The sequence below is a fragment of the Aotus nancymaae genome, unplaced genomic scaffold, assembly GCF_030222135.1.
Source record: "Aotus nancymaae isolate 86718 unplaced genomic scaffold, 86718_ANA_hifiasm-v0.15.2.pri h1tg000014l, whole genome shotgun sequence".
Classification (NCBI taxonomy): Eukaryota; Metazoa; Chordata; class Mammalia; order Primates; family Aotidae; genus Aotus; species Aotus nancymaae.
In genome coordinates, this window is record NW_026988425.1 from 54440257 (window position 1) to 54446653 (window position 6397).

General features: G+C 39.1%; 1 non-coding gene across 1 annotated transcript; it reads right to left on the bottom strand.

The window, feature by feature from the left end:
• Positions 1-4732: 4732 nt before the first annotated feature.
• Positions 4733-4851, bottom strand: LOC135275078 (5S ribosomal RNA). The gene has a single exon (XR_010342790.1). It is a non-coding gene; the product is annotated as a 5S ribosomal RNA (ribosomal RNA).
• Positions 4852-6397: the final 1546 nt, after the last annotated feature.

Sequence of the window (6397 nt, forward strand, 5' to 3'; positions counted from 1 at the left end):
GAAAAATTAGAAATGAAACTTACTTAGAAATTATCTTCATGAAATTTGGGGGAAGATAAGCAATATATAAGGAAGGACAAGAATACAAATCAACCTAGAAGAGAAGTAATAAGAAGACAGAAAACGCAAACCTGACTTTAATTTTCCACAGTTCTCATTAATGATGACTGCTAAAAGCTGGTCAGCCATGCAATTTGGAAAGCAATTTTGGAAATTAATCCTTTAAGAACATTTTTTAACCTTTGATTCATGAGACAAATGGCCTTTCTATTTTAACCGAGATACCCAGATAGTGACTAGACATTCCTAAGACAAGGATCCCAAATCTAGGGTGTGTGTGTGTGTGTGTGTGTGTGTGTGTACGCACGCACGTGCGCGTGCATGAGAGAGATGGGAAGGGAGAGAGAAAGTGAGAGAGAAAAGGCAATTTTAGTAAATTAAAATGAGTAAATTGTCCCTTTCCCTTTAAAGCCACCCAGGGAACTTAGCTGTTTACATTGTCATCAACCTGCTGCATTTATCTGGCTAGGAGACCACAAACCAGGAGAAACCATATGTGAGTTCACAACTCAAGCACAAGCTTTGTTTTCATTGCATATGATTTGCTTAATTTGATACTGCAGCCTTGAATTTTTTTGTACAGAATTCTAGTGCTAACAGACGAAAATTAAACAAGGTCAAGAAGTGAGCTGTCAATCTACTCTGTATCCACCTTAAATGAAACAATCAACTTCCCAGATTGCGCTATGCAAATGGCCTTTGCTGACATCTTCTGAAACAGATTAGATATAGCCATGCAGCTGATGTAATATTTTATCATCAGTACCATGACAGGTACATGGTGGACTTTGTCACAGCAAGATGCTGCTCCCCATTCAATCCCCCATGTGGTGATTCTCTCCCATCACCATCATTGTGTCCCTAAATTCCCCCACCTCCCCTTATCCAATATAATCGGGGATGCATTAAACAACTCAGTCTTTTTTCCTAGTTGCACTTGTCAGCAATTTCAACACTGCCCTGTCACGATCCTAGACTCCCATCTGGGCCTTATATTTTTTTCTCTCTTAATTCTCTATTGAAACATAATATATGCATAGAAAGTACACAAATCATAAAGGCAGTGGATTTTCATAGGTGAACACAGTTGGGTAATAAAATTTTAAAAATTAGAACATTGCAGCACCCTAGAAGCCCACTTATATTCTATCTCAGGCAACTTCTTCCCTGAAATATAACCACCATTCTGACTTCTAACACCAGAGGTCTGATTCTAAGCTTTATGTAAATGAAATCATGGCATGCACTCCTTTGCTCAGTGTTTTATTTTTTAGATTCATCCATAATGTATATGACTATAGCTCATTCTTCTTTATTGCCACTATTTCATTTTGTCATCACACCAAAAATTAGTGAGTTGTTTATATTTTTCACCATTACAAATAGCACTACCATATGCACATGTCTTTCAGTACAGAAATGTACACATTTCCACTGGACATACACCTATAAAAATGGAATTGCTAGGCTATAGGATATACATATGTTCAGCTTTCACAGATATTGAAGACAGTTTTCATAGATACTGAATCTACCAATTTACACTTTCACCAGCAGTCTAGGAGCATTCCAGCTGCCCCACAGTCTCATAACACAGCGTTGTCAGTCTTCTTTCTTTTAGCCCTCCGAATGGATGTCAAATGGGATTGATATGGCATTGTAGATATCATTTGCATTTCCTGCTGGCTAATGAAGTTGATCCACCCTGCCTTTTTCACATTTCAACTTTTACCAAGCCAATGGCCGGTCCTGGCACTCAGCTCCTCTGTGGTTACCACCTGCAAGGGATGCTGAGGAAAGAAGCAAGGGTGCATACATTCTTTCCACTCAAAGTCTTCCTGTCTGTTGGCCTTTCTCATGGTCCACTAATTGATTCGACATCATGTCTCCATCTCCGGTACAGGTCACCCTGGTGGCAGCCTGTTTTCTCCTGCAGTATCCAATCTGACACCTGCTTCCCCCTTACAAACTATTCCTAAGCTTACCAGATAGCCTTACTTCCCACTTGCACCAAGACAGACAAGTTCCTGCAGTGTGAATATCTGCATCTTCCCTAGCAGCCCTTATTTCATTATTTTCTTCAGGCTCAGAGGAAGCAGTGTTCCTCTTCTCTAAAACCTGTAATCACTGAGAAAATGTGTTCTTTTGAGTTTTCTTTGACACTTACTATCTGTGTGACCAAGTACAAGTTACTTGACCTCTCCTGGACTCTAGTTTCTTCCCTGGAAAATTAGAATATTTCTTACCTCTTAAAATTGTTGTGAGACTTAAAGGATAATGTGCTTAAAATCCCTGGTTCAATGTCTGGTAGATATTTTGTGCTTAGTAAATAGTAAATGTTTTCCTTCCATTTCTCCTTCTATCTCTCCATTATTAATCTCCTCCTTTTACATTAGAGGCAGTGAGATGGAAAAAAACTTGGCATTTTCAATCAGATACACCGCAATTTGAAACCTGATGTTTACCGTTGACTAGCTCAATTATTAACTTCCCTACGTCAGTTTCTTTGACTCTAAAGTGGAATTGCAGGTGTTACACTCAGAACTGTGAAAATACAAGTCATTCCGGCTGTCTAGATTAGCTGTCTCAGACTAGTGGCTCCCGGGTCATACCTATCTTGTGTTGAGGTTTGTTTGGTTGGTGGTTGGTTTTTACTTAAATTTTCTAGAGTTCGATATTAGGATAATTTACATTACATTTCAAAATGTGGGCTTCTTTTGAAAAAACTAGATCTAGCAACAGTGCTCACATTTCTTCATGGCAACAATCACCAGGAGGACTTGGCCATGTATTCTCTGGTCAGCCACACTCCCATCCCTTCCCTATTTTCTTCCAACCAGGCCAGTCTCCCTCATTTACTCTGCCTGTAGAGACCCTGAATTTTTTTTTCTTTTTAGTTGCTACCTCTTTCTCTAGAGTCTTATTGAACTAAATGATTACTTGCCTGAGAGTTGCAAACCACTGCTAATATGTGTAATATCATTTACTTTACAAAAATAGACTACCTGATCTCCAGATTCTTACAGCTTACAACTGTCAGGCTCTTCAGAAAGCTCCTGTATTGGTTTCCTTTTGCTATTGTAACTACCTAATGAAAACCTAGTGAAAGAAAGAACAGAAATTTATGATCTTACAGTTATGAATATCAGAGGCCCAGAAGGGATCTCATTGGCCTAATCAAGATGTTGGCAGGGCTGCATTCCTTTCTGGGAGGCTCCAGAGGAGAATCTATTTTCCTGCTTCTTCTGGCTTCCAGGGGCTGTCCTTATTCCTTGGTTCATGGCCCCTTCCTCTGTCTTCAGAGCTCACAATGACTGGGTGCTGCTTGACTTTCTCATGCTGCGTTGCTCTGACATTCATAGTATTGCCTCCTTCTTCCATCTTAAGGACCCTTATGATTACATTGGGCCCACCCAGATAATCCAGGGTAATCTCTCCATCTCATGTTCAGCTGATTGACAAACTTACTCCCCCCTTGTCAAAATATATTCATAAGATCCAGCAACATCTTTGAGTGGTGGTTACTGTGACTACCAAACCCCTCAACACTGTAACCAAGCCTTCCTTTCCTTGAAAGATACAGTTGAGCCAGGATTACTGATTTACCTAATAGTGCTGCTACACATTTTCCGTCAGTTCAAAAACAATCCCCCAAAGTAACAACTGAGTGTTAGCATCATAACGTTGGATAGCAAAGCAGTTTTCTCCTGCATGCCTATAAATTACAACAGACACTTTTTGCCATCTCTCTCCCCACAAAAAAAACACCAGCATTATTTTGAATTGTTAGAAGGGTGGTGAAAAAGGAATGCAAAAAGGAATGGCACTAGCTACAGTTTCAGGTGCAATTCCTCTTGAGGATTCTTTAAAAAGAGAAAGAAACATTTATATTGCCTAGGGTACTCTAAGCCCTCAGCAAAGCTCTGAAGAATAATTGTGTCAGAGAATAACCCTGAACTACTGAGGTTGCTCATGAATATTCCACCATGTTCTGTTCTCTATTCAACAGTGCTTTCATAAATTGCTCCAGGGAAGGTCATCTCACTTATCCACAATACCATCAGAATTAAACAGGAAACAGCAAACAGAATAGAGCAAGCACAGTCACATAGGGTACTATCATACCTCTTCTCCAAATAGATCATCAGGGCATTGTTCAAAAAGGAAAAAATATGAAAAATTAAATCCAATCTTGAAATGTCTAGTGAGCTGGGATCCAGACTTCATTTGCTATTTCATAATTTTAAGTAAGATATCTTTCATGTTATATAATATGCTTAAAAATCAGTGAAATATATCTATACGTGTGTGTGTGTGTGTGTGTGTGTGTGTGTGTGTGTGTTTCTTTATGACCTTTAGGGAATTTTGCAGTGCAACAAATAAATTCTAAATACATTATTGTGCACTTTAATTTCTATCCCAGTTCATTTCTTAAGTCATAGACAAAGTTAGCTACATAATTTGGTTCTAGCTCTGAAGGTAGGCAACATGGCCAACCTCATCCTCCTTCTTGAAACCTTTCCAATCTTTCTGGAATCAGCTTCTGTACTCAGAGTCTTGTGCTTTCTACTTCTAAACTTTCTCAAACCTTCCTCATTGTCTCCATTTCCTAGAATTCATTTTCATAACACATCACATTTTATTAATTTTTTTTTCATTTTTTTTTTTAAAAAGTCTGCATCACCGGGTATTCCCAGGTGGTCTCCCATCCAAGTACAAACCAGGCCCAACCCTGTTTAGCTTCTGAGATCAGACAAGATCGGGCACATTCAGGGTGGTATGGCCACAGACCACATTGCAATTTTAATTCATTATCGGGGTAAATTTTTGTTGACCCTATGGGGACAGGGACATAGCTGTCTCTTTCTCCCAAGCTGCAGCCCTGTGCTTAGCACATAGCTGGCTCTCAAACACTGTTGAATGAATGAATGCTCCCTACCCCTATTTTTCTTTTTGGCATGCTTTATTTGCACCACACACTATTTTAAGTGTTTTGTATATATTAATATAATTCTTATAACCAATTTTATTATGTAGAGATTATTACCTTTTTACAATTAAGAAAATGGACATAGAAAGGTTCAGTGCTTTGCACAAAGTTATGCAGCAATTAATAACAGATATCATTTATTGAATAATTTGTGCCAGGCAGAGCTGCCATTAGCTACCCTGGTCACTCTTCACCTTCATCCCTGGTCCTTATCTCTGCCTCTACCCCTAACTGCACACAATGACATAACCACACCAAACTTTCTGCTCAATAAATTCTCCTGTTCTCACTTGCCCCAGGCCTTAGCAAGTGATGTTCTTTCCATCTGGAATCCTCTTTAGTGATATCTCCAAATCATAAGTCTCATCCTAAATGCCTCAACCTCTGATCCACGGTCCTTCAACACTTAGTCTAAATTAGAACTCCTGATAAAGCCTCTCATCACAACTTGTGTTTTCCCTTATAGCAACATCACATGTATGCATGTATGTAATTATTCATTAACACTGATTTTCACCAATACTAAGTTTCACGATGGCAAGGACAGTGTCTATTTTGTTAGTTAACTGTAAACTCAGCTTTTAGCACACTTCCTGGCACATACAGGCAACCAAATGCTGTTCATGTGCCACCTGTGAGCTCACTGTGCTTCTCCCCTACAGCACTCCTCACAATACAGTATATTGTCACTGCCTATTTCCACATTCCCCATTACATTTGACTATTTTACACACTATGAGGACAAAGGCTGAATCTGACTTGGACCTCACAACTGAACCCCCAGTATTTAGCACAGAGCCAATACGTCATGGGCACTCAAACATCCCAGAATGAATGAATGAACAAGCATAAGCAACTGGCCCCTTTGGGGTAACAATCCTCTTTATTACTACTGCCATAAATCAGATCAAGGGATTGAAGAATTGTTCTACTTTAACCACTTTAAAGAAATAGAATCAGAATACTGAGAGAAAGTTATCAGCTTCAAATTTTGACACAATATTGTCTACAGACAACAGGGTTAACTCAGGCCTAGATAAGAAATGATCCATCCGCTTAGTCAAAAATCTCATGAGTGACCGCTCAGACAGAAAACTCAGCATCTACTTGCCAACTCCTACAGAAACCAAGGCCCAAGAACCTGCAAAGAATGATGCCAGAGATGACTGACTGATTGATTGTACCTACCAGTAATCATTATATTACTCCCTACTAAAGGCTTAAAGGGAGGTCTTGAAGACAAAAGTTTACAATTAAATGACTTTTCAGCATGCTGTAAGGAGAAAAAGATATATTCAAATAGAAAAGAAACCAAGGGCAAAGTAAAAATATTAACAGGCTCTGATG